The 27,770-nt window shown below is 39.6% G+C and overlaps 1 long non-coding RNA gene across 1 annotated transcript; it reads left to right on the top strand.

Annotated features, from left to right (window-relative positions):
- Positions 1–602: 602 nt before the first annotated feature.
- LOC113183794 (uncharacterized) lies at positions 603–3,126 on the top strand. Its single transcript, XR_003300911.2, has 3 exons — positions 603–893; positions 1,513–1,618; positions 2,488–3,126. It is a non-coding gene; the product is annotated as an uncharacterized LOC113183794 (long non-coding RNA).
- Positions 3,127–27,770: the final 24,644 nt, after the last annotated feature.

Below are 27,770 nucleotides of genomic sequence, written 5' to 3'. Positions count from 1 at the left end.
AGAGTTCAAGGGAAAGCCAAGTTCTTATAGCCTCTTAAAGACAGCTTGGGCTAGACACAGTGGCACACTTATAATCCCAGCAACTTGAGAGGCTGAAACAGGAGGATCACAAGTTCAAGGCCAGCCAGAGCAACTTAGCAGGGCTCTATCTCAAAATAAAATAAAAATGGTTGGGGATGTAGTTCAGTGGTAGAGCAGCCCTGGGTCCAATCCCCAGTACTGCCAGAAAACAATTCGGAAAAAAAAAGACATCTCAAAGTGCCCCCGGATGATTAGGGCTTGGGGTGGCCATCTCCCCCAACCCTTCAGTGGACAACTCCTTTTCCTTCCTTCCTTACTGGTTTCCCAAGCCCAGCAGACCCTGGGAACCCCACACTTTGGCAGGTGGTCATGATGTTCCACTCTCCTCTCTGTAGCTGGTTTATTCCTGCTGAGGACAAGCAGCATCCAGCAGGCTGGGCCAAAGGCTGGGATCTGGGTGAAGGGTTATCTGTTTGTGCCAGGGTGACCTCATGTGTGCAGATGCTGAATTGAGAACAGACAGGGTATTCTCTGCAATGGTTCCAGTGAGGTGTCCACTTGGATGTCCTGTGCCGCTGGCCTGTCCCAGTGGGGCCACCTTCCTTCCTGATGGCTTCAGAGAAACCATAAAGAATGGGACTGTAGGTGGTATTCCTGAGTACTTCCCTCCCAGGGAGTCCCAGCTTGCCGTCCCCACCTCCATCTGCCTCGCCCATTGGGTCCTCCTCTACCCTGCAGCCCCTCCTGCCCTCAAAGAGCAGCCATGCGGAGCTCTGCCTCCCTCCAAGGGTGGCTGCTGGGAGGGTCCTGGCAACATCGCCCTCCACCTGGACACCCCACTGAGGAGAACAGAAGACACAAGCTGCTGCTAGGTCTGTCTGCCAGGGTCAAAGTCCCCACAGACTTAGTCAGGAAGGGGCCACTCAGCCAGCCCTGGCACCTGATGCTTGGGGGTAATGGGGTGGGCAGGGTCCAAGCGGCACAGAAGGGGTTAAAGGAGCTGGTGGAAGATAGGAGCGCAGGGCGCACTGCACTGCTGGAAAGCAGCTAGCAGGGTGCATGGATAATTAGAACTGAACATCAGTAAACAATGCCTTTTCCCCTCATTAAGGACAAATCTGTATGTATAATGTGCCTATTTTCTCTTTCATTAACTTATAAATGGCCACTACTTTAAAGCCATTTAACCAGCAGTTTTGACTTGCCCGTCAGCTCAGGGTCTGACAAGTCTTCTCACCTCTGAGGCTGACAGAGGTGGCCTCTCAGCACATGGTCCTCACAGGAAGAGGACATGTGGGTGCTCCTCTGAGACTCAAGGAGCTGCAGAACCTTCCAGAAGGGGATGCAAGGGGATGTGGGAGGACAGGCAAGGCCAGGTGCCCGAGCAGGCCTTCTGCCCTGGACCCAGGTGACCCCCCCACCAGCCCCTCCTCCTGGGCCTCTGATGATCACCCTCGCTCTCTAAATTGCTCTTTCTGTGCCCTTGAGTAGCAGAGGACTCTGATTCTTCCTATAAAAGAGGAGCCTTGAGAATGTGCCCAATCTACACACATCCTCCAGGATGCCCAGCAACAATCTGGGACCAGAGATCCCAAAGGTGAGATATCACATCGGCCCTCACAAAGCTCACAGTCCAGTGGAGAGAGCAACATGCACACATACGTAAGGAAATGAAGGTTCTGCTAAGTGAAATCTGCACTAAAAGTTGGGAAGGCTTCCCAGGTGAGAGTGTGCCTCTTCCATCAGTCTGGAAACTTCCCAGGAGTAAGTATGAGGTCTCCCTCATCAGGCTAGACACTTCAGAGGCTACTGACCAGTCCCTCCATGGGACTAGGAGATGCCCTGGAGGCAAAGCCTGGAGACCCCTGGGTTAGGAACGATTGCTCCTATCAGATCAGAAACTCCCATGAGGGAGGGATCTGTCCAAAAGCAGGGCTTGTTTCCCTGCCCTTTTCTAGGTAGCCCCCAGGACCCTGGATAAAGATGAACCCAGCCCTGGAGCAGCCTCCTTGTATTCCTGCCTCCTTCCTGGGTCCCAAAATGTTTACCAATCCTGTCCTAGGACTTAGGGGTAGAGATGGTGCCAAAGAGGAAAAGGACATAACCTTTGCCTGTAGGAGCACCCATAGGGAGCTTCCTGGTTTTGTAGTGCCATAAAGCAATAGTAAGACAAGAGAAAGATGAACAATTATGGAGGGCTCACTTTGTGGCAGCAAAAGGCATGTCCATTACCAGCTCTGTCAACCCACCTAAGTGCTCACAGTTGTGAGATGGATAATATTTTCCCTATTCTACAAATGAAGAACTAAACTTCCAGAAAGGTAAAGCAATTTACTCATGGTCATGTAGCCAGTTGATGTTAGAACTGGGAGTTAAACTTAATCTGTCTAGTTCCAAAACCTAAGCTCTTTCCACCACATCCAACTGTCACCTGGGATGAATTTTTTTAAATCTCATAAATTGCAGAAAAGAGGAAGAACATCAAGAATGGAGGTTCTGGCAGCTGTCAAACCTCAGATGCAGGAAAGATCTGGAGTGGTCAAAGATGTTCTGAAGATCTGATGGTGAAGCTGGGGAAAGTCCCACTTCTGGACCCCCTGCCCTGTACCCTCCCTGGACAGGAATATTGAAGAACCTCAAGGCTGGTGAGGAAACATGCTCATAAATTCAGTTGTTCCTTAAAATATTACCTCTTGGTAGTGTTTTAACATTAGATGGACTTCTGATGGGTGCTAGGTTGTTCCACTGTTGGAACATATGGACATCATGATCATTAGCTTTGTTATTAATTACAAATACTAGGAAACAAGGTGAAATTCCATCCACAAGGAAAAACAAGAGGGTCTATTCACATGCAGAATGCTATCTATACAGCTGTTAATGAAAATAGGTCCATGCAGGCTTGACATGGCTAAGTCTCCAAAATACACTGTCGAGTCAAGAAAACACAACTTGCATGCATGATATTACTTATGGAAAAAAGAGATATCTCCAAACAAAGAGCTTTCAAGGGCTACATATTGTACTTATGAGATCTGAAAAACACACATGAAATTGATCACAGCAGTTACCTCTGGTTGGGGGTAGACATAACCAGATGGAAGGATCAAAGGGGACTCTGGTTTTCACGGGGTGACCACCTGTCCAGGTTTGCCCAAGAGGCCTCTGTTTTCCCTGTTGCAGGTGTGACTAATAATAGTGCTTGCTTTTCACTCTCAAAAGTGTTCTGTTTCAGTGATAAATTATATAATGGTCTTACTTATCTATGGTGTTAATTTTTTACAATAAGAACGCATTAATTCAACCCTGTGTCATTTCTGATAATGCATAATGTAGAAGGTAAAGTCCTCCTCCCACCCTCCAGGCCCCGGACCCACTCCTCAGAGGCAGGCATGGTAACAGTTTCCTAGCATCCTTCTTGAAACTGTAAATCCATATCTAACCTCATCACCTTGACACACCGAGAAAGAGATATATGAAATTAGGCAGTACATACTGTTTCTAAACTTGCTTTTCTCACTTAATTTTGTCTCTGTCACAATTATTAGGAAAACCTGACTAATACAGATCCTCAGGTCCTACCAATAGAGTTGTAAATTCAGTGGATCACAGTGGGGTCCATAGATACATACTTCTGACAATCTTTCTCGGTGATTCTGATGACACTACACTATGGATTCCATGTTGATCTTTGTCCACAGAACAATCATTCTTTCATTTATTCAATAAGCAATTATGGACCCTTGCTCTGGGCTTGGCCTTAGAGAATCATGGACTTCAACAAAGAACAGATGCAGTCCCTGCCCTCCTGGGCACAGCCTCCTTCTCTTCCCTGTCATCACCGGTGATTGGTTATAGAGGTCATGAGTATGGCACTGCAGCAAGAGCCAATCCTAGTGCATCTCATCTGACCAAATGACCTTGGGAAATACTTAGCCACTCTCTGCCTCAGTTACCTCATTTGTAGAATGGGCACAATAATGCTCACATCACATGATGGATGCTCAATAAATTGCAGTTACTATTAATAATAAATTAATTAGAAATAATAAATATATCTTAATAATAAAACTCATGTAGTGTACCTGACAAGTATGTTTAAACTAAGTCCAATCATGAGCAAATAATGAGACAAATTCTGAACTACAAATCCATAATACAAACATACTGGTACTCTTTGAAAACATCCGTCTCAGGCTAGGGCTATAACTCAGTGGTAGAGTGCTTGCCTAGCATGTGTGAGGCCCTGAGTTTGATCCCTAGCACTGAAAAAAAAAGTGTATGTGTCAATATCATAAAAAGCAAATGTAAGAAACTTATCTAGATTTTTTTAAAGAGAGAGAGAGAGAATTTTTTAATATATATTTTTTAGTTTTCGGTGGACACAACATCTTTATTTTATTTTTATGTGGTGCTGAGGATCGAACCCAGTGCCCTGCGCATGCCAGGCGAGCGTGCTATCGCTTGAGCCACATCCCCAGCCCACTTTTCTAGATTTTAAAACATGAAAGAGATATACAACTAAATTCAAAATATTCTTCAAGTTTGGATTATTGATTTTAAAAATATATATCCATAAAGAACATTACTGAAATAATCAAGATATGAATCTTAACTTATACAACACTGTAGCAATGTTAAATTTCTTTTGTTAATTTTTTTTTTAGGACACAATACCTTTATTTTATTTATTTATGTGGCGCTGAGGATCGAACCCAGTGCCCCATGCATGCAAGGCAATCATAATACCACTGAGCCACAATCCCAGCCCTGCAATGTTAAATTTCTTGAGTGTGATAATTGCACTGTATAAATGCCCTCATTCTTTTTTTTTTAAAGAGAGAGTGAGAGAGGAGAGAGAGAGAGAGAGAGAGAGAGAGAGAGAGAGAGAGAAAATTTTTAATATTTATTTTTTAGTTCTCGGCGGACACAACATCTTTGTTGGTATGTGGTGCTGAGGATCGAACCCGGGCCGCACGCATGCCAGGCAAGCGCGCTACCGCTTGAGCCACATCCCCAGCCCAAATGCCCTCATTCTTAAGAGATATATGCTGAAACACTCAGAGATAAAAGTGTTGCTGGGGCTAAAAATCTTGAAGCCCTGGATTAAATCCCCAGCACCATAAAGAGAGAGAGAAAGAGAGACAAAGGGTCATGCTGTCTATAAACAACTCTCAAATGGTTCAGAAAATTGCATGTGTAGGGATAGGGAGACAACAGAGAGAAAAGGAGAAAGATGGGAAGAAAGACAACAGAGAATTTGCAGCAAATGTTAATAACTGGTATGTTAAGTGAACATGTGGGTATTCCTATTCTGTTCTTCCAATTTACTATACAGATTTGGAATTTTTAAATAAAAATTAGGAAAAGTGAAATCTAATGTTTTTTAAAAATAATATGCAAGACAGTGGTTGAATTGGGAGGGAGGAATAACTTGGAAGGAGATTTCAGAGTGCTGAGGACACTATATGTCTGAACTGAATGTGTTTGTTTCAGTAGGATTTTTAAACTGGACACTTAAGATCCTACTCCTTTTTGCTTGTATGTTATATGTCAATGATTATAAGTTTTTGAGAATACTTCTCATATGAAAGCATTCTCCACTACACCCTTCCCTCTGATCTAGGTCTTTGATGCAAGACAGCCTCAAGGCAAGAGTGGAGGCTGGAAGGAAGGCTGGTGTTAGGCTCCCCTTCCCTGACTGTTATGCCATCTCCAGGGGGAGGAAAGGAGGCCTGAATCTGAGGACAGCTTGGCCTGGGCCTGGCTCCTTGGGAGGACTCAAGCTGTGTCCAGGAGGGCTCTAGCCTGCTCCTCTGAGCCATGCCTGACTTCTGCTGTCAGGCCCTCAGGCAGGAGGTTAGCCTTGACTCCACACTGCTCTGGTCTCAGTGTTCCCCTCTTTGTCAGCTCTGTGGGCCCGGATGGATGTGGGATTAATGAGGCATCTCATCTGGTGTGAGAAGTAAGTCGAGGGGTCACATTTCCCACTCCTTGCCTCGTTCCCTGTGTGCTTGATCTGATCAGCCTCACTAGCTGGAAACAGGGATGCAATCACCTCTACAGATTAATTGCTGGAGTCCTCAGCTGCCTCCATTGATAAACATGATAGCAACAGCTAACACATACATGGAGCTAGCTATGTGCCCAATCCTGTTCTAATGTATTTAATGTATATAATACAACAACTCTCTGAGACAGGTAATATTTTTTACCCATTTTACAGACAGGGAAACAGAGGTATAGCCTCCAGCCTTCAAAATCATTTGCCTAAGCAGACTTGGCTGCATAATTTGCAGGGCCCAGTATAAAATTAAAACATGAGGACCTTGTTCAAAACATATTAAGACTTTCAAGACACCAAACATCAAGCCAAGCATAAAGCCTATTTAAGGAGGGGGCCCTGTGAGACTACACAGGTCTGCATACCCACAGTTCAGACCTGTACATTACTGTAAGTAGCAGTGGGAACTTGAACCCAAGCAGTCTGACTGCAGAGTTTGTTCTCTTATCTACTGTGCAATATTACCTCTCTAACTCATCATTCTCCAAACTGTCCTGGAACCAGAGATACTTACTTGGTGCATCAGGACCTGTTCCATTTCTTAAAAGCCAGATGGACTCAGGGTTGAACAGACTTACTTGTTGGCTGCTACAGCGGGTAACTGTTGAAAACTGGTCCCACACAGTTCAACACCTGCATAATCATAGTTGCTGTTCCACACAGAAGGACACACAGAGCAAAGCACAACCAGAACTGCAGGGCTGGGAGGACCAGCCTCTCTAATAAACTTCTAAGTTGGCTATTAACTCAGTTCACCAAATCTAACTCTCTAATTCCTGAGGGTGAGTTTCTTCTCTGGTGTGCTTTTATCCTTTCCTATCAAAGGATCTCAGAGGGGACCAACTTAGTTAACAGAAAGTCTCCCATTAACCTTAAACCCAAAACGAAAGGGTGAGTCAGGGTCTTGAATTCAGTCCTCCCAGGAGGCTGCCAGTCCCTATGCAAATATCTTTACCTCCATAACCAGCTCCAAACATCAAAACCTTCTTTGGATATTTTTGTTGACCCTTTCCTAGAGCAAATGTGTTTGCCTACTTACCTCATAACTGCATAATAAGAGGAGAGATGTTACTTATTTTCTAGAAAACCTAGTTTTGCCTAAGTGCTCCATTACGCAGTTTAACACCATTGATAGATCAATGTCACACCCAGATACTTTCATAATGACATAGGTGGCTTAAAAGGCATTGGATAATGAGACTTTAAAGGATGAAGAACAGGAGCTTCTGTGTGGATAGGAGGAGCTGAGCCAGTGACACTTGGTTTATCATTACCACTATAGCGTCACTTGTGCCCAGTAGTTGGCAATGTCTGGGAGTACCTGGATTGCTCTCAGTACACGGGGCATCTCTGCAGGCACACTTAAGTCATCTCCATTTTAGAAATGTGTTCAGTTGCAGAAAACAGAACACCCAACCAATAGTGCCCTAAACAAATAGAGGTGTACTCTATTCACGTGACAGAAAGGTAGGATGGATACTGGCATTGATTTACCAGTTCTACAATGTCAGGGTGATATTGCTGTAATTCTTTTGGTCTTTCTATCATAGAGGCCAATGGCTGCTGCAGCTCCAGCCTTCAAGTCTTTAACTCAAGGGGGAAAAAAAGGCAAGAAGGGGCAGCACCAGCAGCATCTGATGTCCTTCATAGGAAAAGAAAAGACTTCCTAGTGCCTCCAGAAGATTTCAGCTTATGCCTCATTGGTTTGAACAGGGTCACATGGCCTTCCCTAGCTGCAAGGGAATCTGAGATTTTATCTTGTTTGGGTCTAGGCACATTTTCACCAGGAACAAAATTGGAATGTTGAAACAAAGAGGGACACAAAGGTGCCACACCCTTCTGCCGGTAGTTCTCTCAGCGGCCCCTGTGCACCTTCCCAACCACCCTGGAACCCTCACAGAGAGCCCCCGACACCCCTGTGGTCCTCCCAGTACCCCAGGCAAGAGGAGCCCACCCAGGGAGTCCGGATTTCCCCTGAGCTGGCAGGCACCACAGTCAGCTTTCTCCTGTGGTGATTAATGATGCTCCGCTGAGCCTGGGAAGAGGCGGCTAATTAGCTATAGACTGATTAAGGACGAAGCCGGCAAAGTCCCAGACATAATAAACGTGAACTTTCCATCCTCCTCTCTCCCTCCCAACCCTGCCACCACCAGTAGAAACCAAGCCTGAAGTGCCCCTCACAGTCTGCCCGCCTGGTGAGACCTGGAGTGTCCCCCACATCACAGTTCCCGTGGCCTGGCACAACCAGGACATGGTGACAGAAGTGGGCCTACTGGGGTCTTCTTTCAGGGCCTGATAGCCCTTCCAGCATTTCCCAAACTCTTTGCTGTGGACGAGGCATGGTTAGACCAAACAAACTGAGTCTCTGCCCTGAAGTATCCGTAGCTGAGGGCTGCATTAATCCAGGAAGGGCTGAGAACAGCATGACGTGGGGTTACTGGACAGGGTTCCATGCAGGGACTTGGTGAGTGGAGAGGCGGCCCTGGAGAAAAGGGTGGCCACCTACACAGGTGCAGAGGAGAAATGAGCAGAGCACAGTGGTGAGTGGTGGGCAGTAGTGAGTGTGGGTGGGGCAAAGGGGTGAGGAGAGGTAAGGACAGATGAGAAACAGGAGGCTTAGTCGTGATGCAGCCCAGTTGCTTCCAGCCCCACTTTTCCCACAACAACTGGCATCCAAATACAAGACACCCCCGGTGACCCACTCCACCTCCAGCTAGGACACTTCACCTGTATCTCCCACACCAGAAAGTATACCCAGGTGCAAATGAAGCCATCCTACAGCCACCCCTGCTAAGGATGGATGAAAATGAGCCCTCTGACACACGAAGCTTGTACAAGATAAGGCTGTGATAAGGACAGAAGATACACTTTAGCCACAGATAACAGGAGAAATTCAATGAGCATGACTTCTCAGGTTCTCTCGTTTCCTCCAAGGAGATATTTACAGGGGACAAAGGTGAAGGCCTGTCCAGGCCTGACTTGGGAAGCAAGCCTTCCACCTTGCCTGGCTCATCTTTTCCATTCCTTGAGTCTCAGCTCAAGGGCCACTTCTTTGGGAAGCTTTCCCTGACTCCCCAGATTAGATCAGATTTTCTGTATTTCCCTTTGAGAAGTGCATCATGGTTTATACTAGTGCATTTAAGTGATTGTGTATCTTTACAATGATGTATTCAACCAGAAAATATTAATGGAGCCACAAAATGTGCTAAGTTATGGGGATACAATGAGATGAGCTCTCATAGAACGTATTGTCTATAAGTCCTGTGGCACCTAAGCCAGCATGTACCTTGATGCCAAAAGTGAGGCTTCCCCCAGCCCCAGGAGAACACTAAGACAACTCAGGCATTAATGCCATGCCAGTAGGAAACCACACCCCTCGGGCCACCCCCACAAGCGCCTTCAAGTGCAGTTGCTCAGTTTGCCCATAAATAATAAGGGGCTTCAGGGCATGCTGCGGTGTGTTGCCCATACTCTTCCCACAGAGCTGAGACACTGGCTCCTCTAGCTGCAAGGAGTGTCAGCTGTTAACAGTTGGTAGCTAAGTTCCTCTCTAGGAATTGTCCTCAGTCAAAGAGAGACACATTATTCCCCACAGCAGCTCCCAACTGGGGATGACAAAGGCCTGCCTCACCCCCAAACCAGGGCATTTTGGTATAATCATTCCAGCTTTCGAGCTTCCTGTGGGCTTGCTCAACTTCTCCCTCTGCGGTCCTGCTTCTGTCACCCCAGTACAGGGGTAGCTCCTGAGAGCATTCCCCAGTGAGACTTCTGCATGCAAATTTCAAATGTCAGAGTCTCTTTCTTAAAGAACTTGACCAAGGAACAAAGTAGGAGTTGAATCTACCCAGATGTGTGACTGCCTTAGTCTAGGGGAAAGGACTCCTTTTCTAAGCTGCATGACTTAATAGCCCAGCCCAGCCCAGCCCAGCCCTGCCATCCTACCTGAGAGGTGAACGAGGAATCCAAGCCAGTGCCACAAAGGCCTTGGCAAGGACCTGGGGAAGGAACCAAATCTTGCAGCTAAGTGAGTTAGAAGACTCCAGAGAAGACGATATCTAGGATAAGAAGCCCACCATCCCCTGGAGTCTGATTTCAGCTGATTTAACAGGTCTCCAGGGACTTTATTTCAGTAAGACAACCAGGAAATTCTTCATCTCTATGCTGAGGATTCCCAACATGTGGAAGGGTCAAACTAGCCACCAGCATCCTAATCCAGGCCCAGTGTTTGGGAGAACTTGCCTGGGTGGGTGCAGGGGGGTGGTGAAGGCAGTAGGAAGGAATGAGGCTTGCACAAACTTAGTAATTGAAATCATTAATAGCAGTAAAATAAGTTGTCCATCCTACATGTAATTTGTAGTAATGTTTGGTTACTGAGATTAATTTCTGGTAATGAAATACTAATTAAACCATTTATTGAGTAATGTATTTGCTTGGTGGTATTTTATGGGTGTTCACTTATAAATATTTTAATTACTTTTGCTAAGTAATTAGAATTTACTAAATAATTTCCAAACTATTTATTAATTTCTAGCAATTCTCAGCCAACCAACAAGTAATTGTTTTACTTTATATCAGTAATTAAAGTCTTTAAAAAAAAATACTTGGAAGAGAAGAGAAGTTTTGAAGACCTGGCTATTCTATGCATACAAGATTGGGTGTGTTAAAGCAAAAAAAGACATAAAATCACTGTTGATCCAATATTATTCAAACACTGTTAAATTTTTTAACTTATATTTTTACGGATGTCTTTTATGGATGCATGTACTATTTTTTTCAAAATTGAGATACCAGCTACATGCTTTCTGGTCAACAAACTATGCCAATTTTTTGTGACAGACTTTCTGTTCTATTCATGCCAAGAGGCTAGGGTGTAACTCAGTGGTATGGCAAGTACTTAGCATACTCGAGGTCACCAGCACCCAATAAATTAACACATCAGCCAAGCCATCCTAGAAAAAATGCTTTCTTTAACAGTTTAAGAGGCTTTCTGGAAGCAATACTTTTTCCACCTCTACTTACCCACTGTGTACCAGATACTATGCAAAGTAATGTGCACAGGCTACCTATGATTGTCACAACATGGGACTGTAAACCACTTTGTGGCAATAACCTGTGTGCCATCAGGCCTCCACAGCGCCCATCGCAGTGTGAAGCCACATAGGTGAAATAACAGTTTGGGATGAAAAAAAAAAAAACTGAAATAAATGTAGATCTATTTTTTATCTATGAAAATAAGATTTTAATGAATATATTGTTCTGTAGTTCAGGTTCTCATTTATAACCATATTTTCATATCAATAAATATTAAAGAGCAGCAGCATCCTTACCATGCAGTATTCCATGAAGTGACCTCCATTTATTATCCAATCTCTAATTACTGGATATTTTGCTTGTTTTAGCTGTTCACTGTGGTGAACAAAACTATAATGAATGTCACTGTGCATAGATCTTTGTGCCCTTGTCCAGCAATTTCCCTAGAACATGTTCTTAGAAGTAGAATTGCTAGATCGAAGTGTTATGAGCATTTTTAAGACTTTTGATACTGTTCAAATGCCGCAAGAAAGACTGAACAAACTTACACTCCACCAGTAGGGACGAAAGTCATGTTTCTTGCACTGCATACAATTACTATTATTTTTAATTTTTTTTAGTTATAGATGGGCTTTATACTTTACAAAATAAATAACTTTATTTTGTTTATTCATTTTTTTTAATGTGGTGCTGAGAATGGAACCCAATGCCAGGCAAGCGCTTTGCCACTGAGCCACATCCCCAGCCCCCAATTACTATTATTCTAAATCTTGTGTCATTTATTTTCATTCTTTGTCTATACAAAAAGGTGGCCCAAGAGGGCTTTTTGACTCACAGAGCTTCACAACCCACCTCCCCACTGGCTTGGAAGAAATACAGAATGGTCAACTGGTGAAGACTTATGGGCTCTTTATAATTTAAATAGCATCAAAATGTTTAAAACTGTTTGCCACCACACTATTCCTCTTTGCCCCCCGGTCTCCCACTTTCCACCCAGAGACTGCCTCCCTAAGGATGTCACCAGGTGTGGCCCAAAAGGCTTGGCTCGTCACTGGCAGATGCCTGCCCCAAGTGTTAGCAGAAGAGATATACCTCTGGACACTCTCCTTGACTGTTTTTTCAGTACCAGGGTTTGAACCTAGGGGTGCTTTACCACTGAACTATATCCATAGCCCTTTTTATTTTTTATATAGAGACAAGGTCTCACTAAGTTCCTGGGGCTGGCCTCAAACTTGCAATTCTCCTGCCTTAGCCTCCTGAGCAGTTGGGATAATAGGTGTGTACCACAGTGCCCAGTTCTCCTTTGCTCTTGACAAAGTATCTCCCCTATCAGCATGTTGCAGTGCCTCAAACTTCTACCACCAGTAATACACAATAAGCAGGTTTTTAAACTCTCAGAAGTTAGCTTGGGAGGCATTTTATAGTTAGTTTTTCTGAGGCTCTCCCAGCTTCTTTTCAATGCTCCTTTCTCAACTACAGCCAAGTCACTCAGTTCATTTTTGACATCCCAAAATATGAAACCCCAATTTTAGCCCCCTTTCCCCTCCTCTGACAGGGTTTCCTAGAAGAACTTTTTAGTAAGTATGTGGCTTAGTCTATTTTGTGTTGCTATAACAAAATACCTGAGACTGGATACTTCATAAGGAATAAAGTTTATTTTGGCTCAGGGGTTTGGAGGCTAAAAAGTCCATGCTCAGATGGCCACATCTGATGAAGACACATGCTGTGTCATAATATGGCAAATGGTATCACATGGTGGGAACACATTTGAGAACAGAAAGCAGCGCAGGAAAGAGGCCTAAACACCAAGAGTGACATTGCTTTGTAACAACCCACTCTCATGGTAACTAATCCAACTCACTCCTGGGAGACCTAAGCCACTCTCTTGAGAAAGACACTGATCCATTCATGAGGGTTGATTCCCCATGAGCTAATTGATTATCTCAACAGGTCCCACCGCCTCTCAACACCATCACATTAGCAATCAAATTCCAACATAGTTTTGGTGAGGACAAACCACATCCCAACTATAGCAATGCAGAATCACCTTCCTTCTCCAAACAGACCTGACTTTCCTGGATGGAGGAGATACTGCAACAGTTCTTTAACAAAGAGAGGGAGGCAAAGGACGAGTGTGACCTGTGATAGGTCTTGGAATGGAAGCAGGATGGAGACCCCTGAAGTTGTCTCGCCCTCTAATGAGAACCTCAAGGCAAGGTACACAGCTGGTGCTCAACCTATGTTTGTTGTTTCTCCAAACAATAGATAATTCCCACAGGCATATCCCTATGATGACACTCTTGTTATTTTTTTCTTTATTCTCTGTATCTATTTCCTCTCTCTTCAGAAAATGCCGGGTTCCAGGCACCTCTTCAGACACTCAAAATTCTCAGAAGAGAAAAGGAGGAAGGACGAGAGCCCAAGTATTGCTCCTTGCTACCCAGAAAGGTCAAGAGAAAGAAGGCCTGGCTCTCCCTAACAGAATCCCCTCTTCCACTTGGACCAGAGTACAGCTCATTGTAATCATCACTAACATTTATTTATGTAATCCTTACAAGGTGACAAGCTCTCTGTTAAGCACTTCACACACCTTATCTCACTTAAATCATATGTTTATCCTTATTTAACTGATGAGAAAGGAAGACTCAATTTTTGGTTTTGCAGGGTTTAGGCTATAGTCTGAAGGAAAAGTAAATTCTGTGGACTTTGGGTGCATGGGTGATGAAATGCTAAGGGCAGGTGCTGAGTCTTATTTACGGGTGTATCCCCCATAAGCATTTAGTGTAGTATCTGGCCCAGGGTAGGTGCATGGAAGATGACCTATGAATTCTCTTCCCCTTTCTGGGTCTTAGTGTTTTCATCAGAAAAAGAAGAGGGCTGGACTAGTTGACCCCAAAAGATGCCTTTTGTTCTGCAAGGCACTGGACACTGGATCTAAGGGACCTTTCCTTCAGGGTTCTCTGGCTTTCTGCCCCAGCACTCTCAGGGTGGGCAGAATTCTAAGGATGGCTCCCTAAGATTCCCACCCCCAATTGTTCAAATACTAATCTCGGCGCTGATGTGAAGGGATTTTCCAGGTAAGGGATTTCAGTTTTGAATTTCTACTGTGTCCCAGGTTCTCCATTAGAGGCCTGTACATAATTGGAAGCAAAATTGTGTGGAATAGACAAAGTGAGCAGGAGTGTGGGGGAGGAAAATCAGTGTGCACCGGAGGTGCTGAGTAGTCACCATGGAAGGCCTGGAGCCTGGAGGCTGGACAGATTCAGAGTGGCAGAGGAGGGGGAAGGGGTAGAAATATTCTAGGTAGATGGTAACACAAAGGAACAGAGGTAGGAATGAGCATGGAGTTGGCCACTGTTGAGGGAAGCCCAGGTTTCTCCAGACCCACGACTGGAAACCAGCTACTGTGCCAAGCAGCAGGTTTAGATATCAAGAAAATAGGTTAAAAGTATGTGTCTTGAAAGGAATGGGGGCTCCTAGTCTTGGGAAAAGGGAAGTAAAAATGGAAGATCTGGTAGAAGTATAAGGAGGAGGACAGAAAAATTACCTGGGAAAGTTTGCCATGAACAGATGCAAGTTAAGATAAGGGAATGGAGTCCAGGGGAGGGGACAAAGGTAGAAGCTCATGCCTGTGTCCCCTCTCATACCACCATGGAAGGGAGGGCAAAGCGATAGCCCATCAGTGTCTGAGCCTTGTGTGATCTGCCAGGAGATTATCTAGGCCTGGATTATGAAGTCTGGACCTTGAACAGATAGGCCTGCTACCAAGGAATGCCCACAATGAAAGGCAAGGGCATGTGGTGATAAAGACAGGTTGGACTGTCTTTTGGCTGGACTTCAATTGGTCTTGAAAGCCACAATGTAAAGCAGGAGTGTTCGATCTTGGCTGAATACTGGAATTACCTGGTGATCTCTTTAAAATACTGATAAGTAGACCTCATTTCAAAAATTCTGGTGTAGTTGGTCTGTGGTCTCAGGAGTTTTAAAAACACCCTGGTTACTCTAGCATGCCACTTAGGCTGAGAACTACAAATGTAGGGTTTGGACTTCATCCAGTCGCCAGGAAAAGTCCATTAATGATATACATCATACGATGGAAGAGAACTGGAAAGAAAAACCTAGTCAAAGTGAAGATAATAATAGCAAACACCAATACAAAAAAAGTATTTTGTATTCCAGTTTTCTAGGCACTTTTCTAAGTACACACTCACAATATCACTAGAAGGTAGATTCTATATGTCCCCACTTTAGAAATATCAAAACTGAGGCTCAGAGAAGTTGACACCTTATTCCCAGTCACATAGCAAGATAATGATGGAATTGAAATTTGAACCCTGAAAGTTGACTCCAAAGCCCATGATCTTAATTTTGCTTTTGCCTGTGGTATATTGTCTCGTGTCAGACAAACACCTTTGCCAAAAACAACTATAAAAGAAAAGTTTAAGCATGAAGAGAAGTTACCAGGACCATGAAGATTTGAGAGGCCAAGAACACAAAGGGAAAATGAATGTGTTCATATGAACCAGACATCAGATGGCATGTTTCTCTAGAAGGCATTTACAGATATGTGTACAGTTGAGGGACTGAGAAGTTGATAAGAAATTTCAACAGTTTCCTGTAACTCACGGGGTCGGGGGGTGGGGATTGAGTTCTGGGCCATTGTAAGAAAAAGAAACTGGAAAATAACCCCAGCGTTAAGTTGGGACCCTTGACGAGTTATAGCTAAAAATCTTATTTCTAGCATATATGAATAGGTCAGTCATTACAAAAGCTAAAATCCAGATTTAAACCAATTCAATCCAAGAAGAGTTTAAGGTAATCTGACCTTGATCTAGTTAAGACAAGAGCAAATCCTCTCTAGAGGAAGATAATATTATCTAGAAGCACAAATCTTCATGAAAATTTTTTATCCATGATGTCAAGCATTCAATAAAAAATTATCAGACTTATCAGGAGACAAGACCAAATGATAAAACACCAGAGAGAAAGACCAAATAATACAAATAGACTTACAGGTGATTTATACATGGGAATTATCAGATACAATTTTAAAATAACTAGCTTCAATATATTTTTTTAATTTTTTAAAATATTTATTTTTTAGTTATATAGGTGGACACAATGTTTTTATTTTACTTTATGTAGTGCTGAGGATCAAACCCAGTGCCTCACGCATGCTAGGCGAGAGCTTTACCTCTGAGCCACAACTCCAGCCCCTTCAATATATATATATATTTTTTTTAATATTTATTTTTTTGGTGTAGATGGACACAACACAATGCCTTTATTTTTATGTGGTGCTGAGGATCGAACCGGACTCCCGCCCATGCTAGGTGATGCTCTACCGCTGAGCCACAATCCCAGATCCCCTTCAATATATTTTTAAAAATTAATTTCAAGTGGAGATTATTAGCGGAGAACTGGAATCTATTGAAAAAATGGGAGCAAATACAGAAAAACTGAAAAATACAATAACTAAAATTAATAACTGGATAGGTCAGTTTAACAGTAGTAGACAAAACTGAAGGGGGGACCATAAAACTAGAAGTCACATCTGTAGAAAACACACAGACAGAAGCAAAATGGAAAATAAAGAAAGGAAATTAAAGATTTACAACAGAGTGAAAAGGCATAACTTATGTGTAATTGGAGTCCCAAAGGGAAAGAAAGAAACTAAAGCAAGAGCAATATTTGAAGAGATCATTAACTAAGAATTTTCCAAAAGGAAAAAAAAATTAAGTCACATATTTAAGAACTGTTAGAAAATCCAGGCAGAATAAATTCAAAGAAAACTACACCCACACATTTGGCACATCAGGATAAAACTGCTTAAAAAAAAAAAAAAACTTTTAGAGAGATGGTGGGGAGGAGAGAAAGAGAGGGCCTTCAAATTAGTAATAATAACTCACTTCTCCATAAAAAAATGGAGAACAGAATAATGAGAGTATCTTCAAAGTTCAGGGCAAAACTAATTGCCAACTTACTGATATATCTTTCAAAAATATCCCTTAAAAATAAATAGAAAACAAATACATTTCCAGTCAAGCAAAAACTGGATCATTTATAACATCAAAAAATAAGAAGAATGAGGCTGGGGTTGTGGCTCAGCAGTAGAGCACTCACCTAGCACATCTGAGATGCTGGGTTCGATCCTTGGCACCACATAGAAATAAATAAAATAAAGGCATTGTGTCCAATTACAACTAAAAAAATACTGAGAAAAAAAGAAGAAGAAGAAGAAGAAGAAGAAGAAGCAGCAGCAGGAGGAATAGTGAAGAAAGATTTACTGGCAGAAGGAAAATAATACCAGATAAAATATCAAAGATTCATGGAGGAATGAAAAGCAATAAGAATGATAAAAATATGCATAAAACTAAATTGAATACATTGTCTACATAGAAAATTCCAAAGAATCTACCCTCCAAAAATCTCCAACAACTAAAAACTCAGTTTAGTTAATTACAGATAAAAGGTCAATATAAAAAACTCAATTGTATTTCTAAAAATTAGCAATAAACATTGGAATTCACATTTTTAAAAGCAATGCCAATTACAATAGCACCAAAAATGATACTAGTTAAATCTCACAAAATATATTCAAGATCTCTGTATTGAAAACTACAAAACATTGATGGAAGCAATCAAAGAAAACCTAAATAAATACAAAGATATGTCATGCTTTCGAACTGAAAGAATCAAATTGTTAAGAATACAATTCCTTTCAAATTGATCTATAGATTCAATACATTTCCAATCAAAATCTCAGTATATTTTTCTAGAATCACGAGTGACTAAGTGGACTGTGGAATGTACACAGGAAAGGCACAGGAATCTAGAATAAATAAAGTCATTTTGAAACATAAGAACAATGTTGAAGGATTCAAACTACCCAAGTTCAAGACTGACTGACTACAATAATTAAAACAAGTTTTATTGGCAAAAAGATAAACACATAGATCAGTGGAATAGAATAAAAAGTCTAGAAACATATCCACATAGAGACAACTGATTTTTGACAAAGGTGAGAAGGCCATTCAGTGGAGAAAAGACAGTCATTTCAACAACTGGTTCTTGCACAACTGGATATTCATATTCAAAAAGGAGAAGAAGGAGGAAGGATGGGGGAAGAGAAGAGTGAAGATGAAAATTGAAGAAGACGAAGATGAGGAAGGAGACGGAGGAGAAGCAGAAGGGAAAGAGGAAGAAGGAGGAGAAGGAAGAGGAGAAGCTTAACTCATATCTCTCACCTTATACAAAAATTAACTCAACACTCCTAAGTACCCTCAAGATAATTATAAAGCACATGTTCACAGCGAAAACTTGTACATGAATGTTTGCAGCAATATTACTAATAATAGCTAAAAAGTGAAAACAACCCAAATGTCTATCAGATGATTAATGGGTAAATGTGTATGTCAACACAATGAAATATCATTATATTTCAACCATAAAAAGGAATGGAGTACTGACACATGCTACATAAGAAGTGAATCTTGAGTGAGACGCAGAGGCACACACTTATAATCCCAGAGGCTCAGGAGGCTGAGGCAGGAGGATTGCAAGTTCAAAGCCAGCCTCAGCAAAAGCAAGGCACTAAGCAACTCAGTGAGACCCTGTCTCTAAATAAAACACAAAATAGGGCTGGGGATGTGGCTCAGTGGTTGAGTGCCCCTGAGTTCAATTCTTGGTACCCCCCAAAAAAACTAAATCTTGAAAATATTATGCCAAATAGAAGGATCTACAAAGACAAAGATGCTGTAGTAGTTGCTTAAGGCTTGGAGTAGGGAGAATAGAGGGTCCCTGCAAATGGCATGAGACTTCTTTTTCAGATGATGAAGTGCTCTGGAATTAGTGGTGATAGTTGCACAACTTTGTGAATATACTAAAAACCAATGAGCTGTACAGTTTCAGTGGGTGAATTTTATGGTATGTAAATTCTATCTCAAAACAAAAAAAACAATTCAAAATGTATCACAAGCCTGAAAATACAATGAAAAACTAAAATTTCTCAAAGAAATACAAGAGAAATTCTTTATGATCCTAATTTAGACAAAAAGTTCCTAGATACTAAAACCATGATCCATAAAAGCATTATTCACACAAAAAGACAGAACTTTATTAAAATTAAAAACTCTTGCTTTGCAAAAGACATTGTTAGGAAAAATGCACAAGCAAACCACAGACTGGAAGAAAACATTTGCAAATCATATTTCTGACAAAGACTTGTGAATCAAATGAATAAGGTGTGCTCAAAACTCAACAATAAGGAAACAAGCAACCTAATTTGTAAAGTGGCAATAGTTCTGAACACACACTTCACCAAAGAGGATATATAGATGACTAATAAGCACATGAAAAGAGTTCCACATAATTAGTCATTAGGGACATGCAAATTAAAACAACCATGAGATTCTATAACATACATATTACAGGGACTTAAATCAAAAAGACTGACTGACAATACCAAGTCCTGACAGGGATGTAGAGTAATTGGAAGTCTCAAATATCACTGTGCAAATGCAAAATAGTACAACCTCTTTGGGAAACAATTTGACAGTTTCTTTAAAAATTAAACAGACACACAATATAAAGGAACAATTCTCTCCTAGGTATTCACTCAATATAATGAAAACTTATGCTTATGATAAATGAATATTTACAATTGTAAATGAATATTTACAATTTCCCCAAACTGGAAGTGACTCAGATGTCTTTCAGCTAGCAAATTGATAAACACTATGGTACAACTATGCAATTGAGTACTACACAGCAATAAAAGGGACAAACTATTGATTAATACAATAATACGTATGAACCTTAAATGTATTTTGCTATGTGAAAGAAGAGCCATAAGACTACATAGGATAACAGATATGTGATTTGCAGGATTTAGAGCTAGAAAAAGAGTTGACTATATGGGGATAACATGAGGCAGTTTGGGGAGTAATAGATGATTCTAATTTAAGGTAGTGGTGGTATGAGTTTGGCAAAACCCATAGAACAGTGTGCAATGACAAATGAAGTTCACTCTGTGAATTTTCAAAAATCAACCAGGATATAGGGAAAACCCAAAGTGAAATATCAACTATAACAAATGAAAAATTAATATCATTTCTATAGAAAAATTACGTCACAAGGGATCCAAACTGTGGGAATAAAACTAAAATAGATGAAAACAGAAGCATTAAAAAGTTAGAGGTGATAAATGGAGTAAAAGTATTTCAAGGCCCTTGCATGGTAAAAGTGGTAAAGTATTACTTCATATAGAATTTAATAAATCAAAGACATATATTGCATGTTGTGGCATAATTGCTAAAATAATAGTAAAAGAATATATAATTAACAACATATTAGGAAGGAAATGCAATAATAAAATACTTGCCTAGTCTAAAGCAAGAAAAGAAATGAGAGCAAAAGAAATACAGAACCATGGGAATAAACAGAACAAATATTAACATGGTAAATGTAACCCTAACTGTATTAGTGACCCCATTAAATGTCAGTGAGCATTATAGCCGGATCTGGAATGTCCCCCAAAGGCTTGAATGTTGGAGACTTGGTCCCCAACAGAAGTGGCACTATTGGGAGGTTGTGGAAACTTCAGGAAGCAAGCCCTAGTTGGAAGAGATGGGTCACTAGCAGTGCACTTTTGAAGGGTGTATTTTGTCGCTGGCCCCAACTATCTTTGATCTCTTATTATCTCTCTCTCCTCCCTTCCCCCTTTTCTCTAGGTCTCTTTTCCCTCTCTTTTTGCTTCCTGGACACCGTGAGGTGAAACAACTCTGTTTCATCATGCCCTCTCCACCATGATGTTCTGCTTCACCAAAGGCTCCAAATGTTGGGTCCAAGGGTCAGGGGATCATGAATTGAAACCACTGAAACTGTGAGCCAAAGTAAACCTTTTCTCCATTTATGTTATTTTTCTCAAGTATTTTATCATAGTAGCAGAAAATTGACTAACACAGGGAGCAAGGTATGTCAATTAAAAGACAAAAAATTTCATACCATATTAAAAACAATTGCAAGTGGTTTATAAGTGATATCCTTTAACCATACGGATATGGAAAATATAAAAGTAAAAAAACAGGAGGGAGATTTCATGCAAATAATAATCAAAAGAGAGATGATATCTCTACACTAAAATTAGAAAAAAATAGACTTTAAGGCAAAAAGCATTGCTATATATAAAGATTAAATGTTAAATCAGAAGGATTGAATAATTCCAAAGATATATACATTCAATAACACAGTCTCAAAATACATAACACTAAAACTGACAGACTTCAAGATGTAGATATTTCTACACCATAATGAAAAGTTTTAACATGTCTTCCTTAGTAATTGAAAGAAAAATACCAATGATGATATAGATTTTAAAATTAATTATAAATATTTTATTAATTCCTATATAATATTTGACAATCATAGTGATAATTATAAAAATTCAGATTTTAAAATCAAATTATTTTGAAGCCAGATGCAGTAGCACACACCTGTAATCTCAGCTACTTGGGAAACTGAGGCAGGAGGATTGCAAAAGTTCAAGGCCAGCCTGGGCAACTTAGTGAGACCCTATCTCAAAATTTAAAAAAATAAAAAGGGGCTGAGCTGGTGGTCTAGTGAGAGGATTTGCCTACCATGTGGAAAGCCCTGGATTCAATTCCAGGGGCATCTAAAACCAACAAACAAAAACCCTCTTTATTTTGAGATAGAACAGAAATTGACGCATCCATAACCCAATTTCCTCAAATAGTAAAACTTCAAAAAACTATACCATGAATAGATGTTAAATTTGGTCAAAAGATTTTTCTGCATCAATTCCTATAATCAAGAATTATAATGATTATTTTCTTCTTTATCCTGTTAATATGGTAGATTACATTAGTTAATTGATTTTTCAAATATTGAACTACACAAAGTAAGTGTAGCATATAACTATTCTAGGCAGCATATAATTGGGCCTTACTTATTTATCCATACAGTGACTCTCTGATAACTCACTTCATTGTGGTGTGTAACTCTATTTATATATTGCTGAATTCTATTTGCATAATATACATACATATGTATATGTGTGTGTGTGTGTGTGTGTGTGTGTGTGTGTATCAGAGATTAAATCCAGGGGGGCACTTAATTACATCCCTAACCCTTTTTGTTTTTTATTTTGAGACAGGGTCTCACTAAGTTGCTCAGAACCTTGCTAAATTGCTGAGGCTGGCCTCAAACCTGTGATCCTCCTGCCTCAACTTCCCAAGTAGCTGGGATTATAGGAGTGTTCCACCACACCATTTTTGCTAATATTTTATTTTTTATAATACCTTTATTTACTTTTTTCTATGTGGTGCTGAGGATCAAACCCAGAGCCTCACATGTGCTAGACAGGCACTCTACCACTGAGCCCTAGCCCCTTGCTAATATTTTAAAGCTTTTTTGATTCGAGTTTGAATAAGAGAATACTAACTTCGTGAAATGAATTTTTCTGTTATCAAAACTAGACAAAGACCAGATAAAGAAAGAAAAATATAGACCAATATCATTCGTAAATACTAATGCAAAAAAAAGTTTTAAAATATTAGCAAAAGCCATTTGGTCAATCTCTGCCTTTAAATTGTATTTAGCCCATTTATATTTGATACAAATTTATACTTGTATTTGATGTAAATCTAATTATACAAGTATGTGTATATGCATATATATATATATATATATATATATATGTAAGTAAATATATTTGATATGTTAGGACTCAAGTCTGTCTTTTGTTGTTTGTTTTTATCTTTTCTGCTTTTCATTTCTCATTTCCCTGCCTTCCTGCAGGTTATTTGATTTTAAAATTTTCCTTTTTTATTTATGGCATTTTTGAGAGTATTTCTTTAATAGTGTTATTAGCATTACATTACATTATACATATGTAACTTGCTAGAGTTCCCTGGGTCCCCACTTTACCAATTCAAGTGAAATTTAGAGACTTCCTCCCTTTGTGATCCTTTTCTTTCTCCTGTTTGTAATACAGTGGTTTTATTTTTCTATATTCACTTAGAACCACTAAGATAGTAACAGACAACATTTTCTATTTAGGGAATTTTATGCACTCATTCTTTTAGGATTGTTCTGCTGGGGACAAATTCTCTTACTTTTCCATCATCAGAAATTGTCTTGATTTTTTTCTTCACTCCTGAAGAATATTTTTGGTGGGACTAGTACTCGACTGTTTGGGGTTTTTTGTTTGTTTGTTTGTTTGCAACACTTGGAAATACTATGCCACTTCCTCTGGCAAGTATGGCTTTTGTTTCTTTCCTGGGTTTATTGAGGTATAATTGACCAAAAAAAAATGTATACTTTAAGATGTACAACAATAAGTTTTGATATATGTATACATCAGAAAATTATTACTACAATCTTGTTAATTAACTTATCTACCACCTCATGTAGTTACCTACATTTGTGTAAAGAATACTATCTTACCAAATTTCAAAATACAAAACATTATCGTTAACTATAGTCACCAAGTCGATCTACACAACTTGCTGTGGTTTGAATGCTTGTATCTTCCAAAATTCATGCTGAAATTTAATTGCCATTATAACAGAATACAGAGGAGGGACATTTAAAGGTGGTTAGCCCACAAAACTCTGCCCTCGTGGATGGGATTAATGACTGTTTAAAAAGAGTTAATTTGTTCCCCCTTTCTCCCTCTCCCTCTGCCCTCCCCCCCCCCCTCCCGACCCACCATGTTGCCCAGGGCATGCCTTCTGCCATGTAAGGACACAACATAAAAGTTCTTGCCAGAGGCCTGTGTCTTCATCTTGAACTACCCAACCTCCAGAACTGGGAGCAAACAAATTTCTGTTCTTCACGTATTCAGTCTCAGTCTCAGGCAATAACCCAAAATGAACTAAAACATTCCTTCTATAACTAAATGTTTATGCTCTTTGACCAACATCTCCCCATTTCCCCCATGCCTAGCCCCTGGTATCCAGCCTTCAAGTCTCTGCTTCTATCAATTCTACTTCTTTAGATCCCACAGATAAGTGAGATTATGCAGTATTTGTCTTTCTGCATCTGGCTTATTTCACCTTAAAAAAAAAAATGTCCTCCAGATTCATTCATGTTGTCACAAATAGCAAAATTCCCTTCCTTTTTAAGGCTAAGATGATCATGGGACTGCAGATGTCTCTTTGAAATAGTGATTTATTGCCTTTGGATATAGACCTAGAAGTGGGATTGCCATATTGCCTAATAGTTCTATTTAAAATTTTTTTTTGCAAAAACTCCATACTGTTTTCTATATTGCTGAACCAATTTACATTCCCATCAACATTTGTGTAAGAGATCCTTTTCCTCTACTAAGCCTCCATCTTTTGAATTTTTGTTGATTTAGCCTTCCTAACAAGGATAAAGGTCATATATCAATATGGTTTTGATTTGAATTTCCCTGATGATATAGCTATTTAATATTTCTTCTGTGTCTTGTTTGGGGGAAATATCTCTTCAGGTCATTTGCCCATTTTTAAAACATGTTATTTGAAGGCGGGGGGTTCCACTGATGTGTATGAATTCCTTATATTTTAGATACACAGTTTGCAAATATTTTCTCTCATTCCATATGCTACCATTTCATCTGCTGTTTTTTTTGTTTTGCTGTCTACAGAAATATTTTATTTTGATGTAACCTTACTTGTTTATTTTTGCTTTTGCTGCCTATAATTTACTGTCATATCCAAAAAATTATTGCCAAGACTAATGTCATGATAATTTTCCTGCATTTTCTTCTGAATTTAAAATTTCAATCTTTAATACATTGTGAGTCAATTTTTGTATATGTATAAAGTAAACATGATTATTTATTTATTTTTGTATAGGGATATAGTTTTCCCAACAGTATTTATTGATGCAACTATTCTTTCCCATTGTGTATCTTGGTAACTTTGTAATAGATTAGTTGACCAAGTATGTATAGGTTTATTTCTTGTCTTTCTACCCTGTTCCATTGGACAATGTATCCATTTTTATACAGGAACTGATTCGATTAATATAGCTTTGTGATATATGTTGAAATCAAGAAGTATGATGCTCCATCTTTGTTTTTCTTACTCAAGATTGCTTTCACTATTTGGGGTCTTTGGTAATTTCATACTAATTTTCTATTTTTTTTCTATTTCTATTAAAAATGTCATTGGAATTTTGATAGGAATTGATTGAATCTGTAGATCACTTTGGGTAGTATGAACATTTGTTTAAATATCAATTTTTCTGATCCATGAAGATAAACTATCCACTTATCTGTGTATTCTTCAATTTTTTCATCAATGTTTCATAGATCTTTTGCTTTTTAGTTAAATTGATGCCTAATTTATTTATTTTGTTCCTATTATGAATTATTTTTTAATATCTTCTTCAAATACTTTATTGCTAGTGTATAAAAATAAAACTAATTTTTGTGTATTGATTTTGTATCCTTTTGTATCACTTTGCTGATTTTTTTTTGTCAGTTCTAATAGTTTTTTGGTTATGTTTATAGGGTCTTTCATATACAAAATCATGCCATTTGCAGACAGACAATTTTATTTCTTCACCAATTGCTCTGGCTGGGACTTCCATTACTATATTGAATAGAAATAGTGAGAGCAGACATCCTCACCTTCTTCCTAATTTAAAGGAAATGCTTTCAACTTTTCACCATTTGTATGTTAGCCATAGGTCTGTCATATGTAGCAAATATTATGTTGAATTAAATTCTTTCTGTGCATAATTTTTAAGTCTTTTACTATCATGAAAGAATATTGAATTTTTTCAAATACTTTTTCTGCACCTTGTGAGATAATCACATATTTTTAACCTTCATTCTATTAATGTGCTGTATAATTTATAATTTGTGTATGTTGAACAATATTTGCTCCTAGGGACAAATTTCACTTGATCATAGTATATGACACCTTTAATGTGCTGTTAAACTTGATTTCCAAGTATACTGCTGGGGATTTTTCCATATATGTTCATCAGGGAAAATGGTCTGTATTATTATTATTATTATTATTATTATTACTATTTTTGTATTTTCCTTGTCTGGTTTTGGTAACAAGGTAATGTTGGCTTCATTACATGAGTTTGGAAGTGTTCCCGCTACTTCAATTTTTTTTGGAAGAGTGAGGATTAGTATTATTTTTTCTTTAAATGTTTGGTGGACTTCACCAGGATAGCTATTAGTTTCTGACCTTTCCTTTGATGGGGAATTTCTTTTATGATTTGTTCAGTCTCCTTTCTCATTATGATATAATCCACTCAGTGTTGGTAGGATGTGTGCTTCCAGAAATTTATCCAGTTTTTCTAGTTTCTGATTTGTTGGTGTACAATTCACTGTTCATATAGATTCTTGTGATTCTCTGTATTTCTGTTGATTAGTTATAAGTCTCTCCTTTCATATCTGATTTTATTTGCATGCCCTCTTATCTAGCTAAATTTTTGTTACTCTTTTCAAAAAAACTCAGTTTTATTGAATTTTCTATCACTTTTCTAGTCTCTATTTCATTTATTTTGGCTCTGCGTTTTGCCATTTCCTTCCTCCTGTGAAGACTGGACTTAGTTAATTCTTCTTTTTCTATTTCCTAGAGGTATAAAGTGAGGTTGTTTATTTGAGATCTTCCTTATTTATTCATGTAGAAGTTCATCGTATAAAATTTCCTCTTAGAACTGCTTTTGCTGCATAAGTTGGGTATGTTGTTTTTCCATTTTCATGTGTCTCAATATTTTTTTTGGTGGGGGGGTGTGGTACTAGGGATTGAACCCTGAAGCACTGTACCATTGAGCTATATCTCCAGCCCTTTTTAAAAAAAATTTTTCTCATTTTTTAAAATTTTAATTTGTTATATAACAGCAGAATGCATTACAATTCATAGGAAACATATAGAGCACAATTTTTCATATCTGGTTGTATACAAAGTAGAGTCATACCATATGTATCTTCATACATTTACTTAGGGTAATGATGCCCATCTCATTCCACTGTCTTTCCTACCCTCATGCCCCCTTCTCCTCCCTCCCCTTTTACCCTTGCCATATCTGGAGTTCATCTAATTCTCCCATGCCCCACCATCACCACATTATGAATCAGCAGCCTTAAATCAGAGAAAACATTCAGCATTTGGTTTTGGGGGGTTGACTAACTTCACTTAGTATTATCTTCTCCAACTCCATCCATTTACCTCCAAATGCCATGATTTTATTCCCTTTTAATGCTGAATAATATTCCATTGTGTATATATATACCACATTTTCTTTATCCATTCATCTACTGAAGGGCATCTAGGATGGTTCCACAGTTTAGCTTTTGTGAATTATGCTGCTATAAACATTGATGTTGCTGTGTCCCTGTAGTATGCTTTTTTTAAGTCCTTTGGGTATAGGCAAGGAGTGGGATAGCTGGGTCAAATGGTGGTTCTATACCCAGTCCCAGTTTTCCAAGGAATCTCCATACTGGTTTCCAGATAGGCTGCACCAATTTGCAGTCCCACCAGCAATGTATGAGTGTACCTTTTCCCCACATCCTCGCCAACACTTATTGTTTGTATTCTTTTTTTTTTTAAAGAGAGAGTGAGAGAGGAGAGAGAGAGAGAGAGAGAGAGAGAGAGAGAGAGAGAGAGAATTTTTAATATTT

The sequence above is a fragment of the Urocitellus parryii genome, chromosome 5 (assembly GCF_045843805.1).
Source record: "Urocitellus parryii isolate mUroPar1 chromosome 5, mUroPar1.hap1, whole genome shotgun sequence".
Lineage (NCBI taxonomy): Eukaryota > Metazoa > Chordata > Mammalia > Rodentia > Sciuridae > Urocitellus > Urocitellus parryii.
Note: the sequence above shows the minus strand (reverse complement) of the source record. Positions and strands in the feature narration are given on the sequence as shown.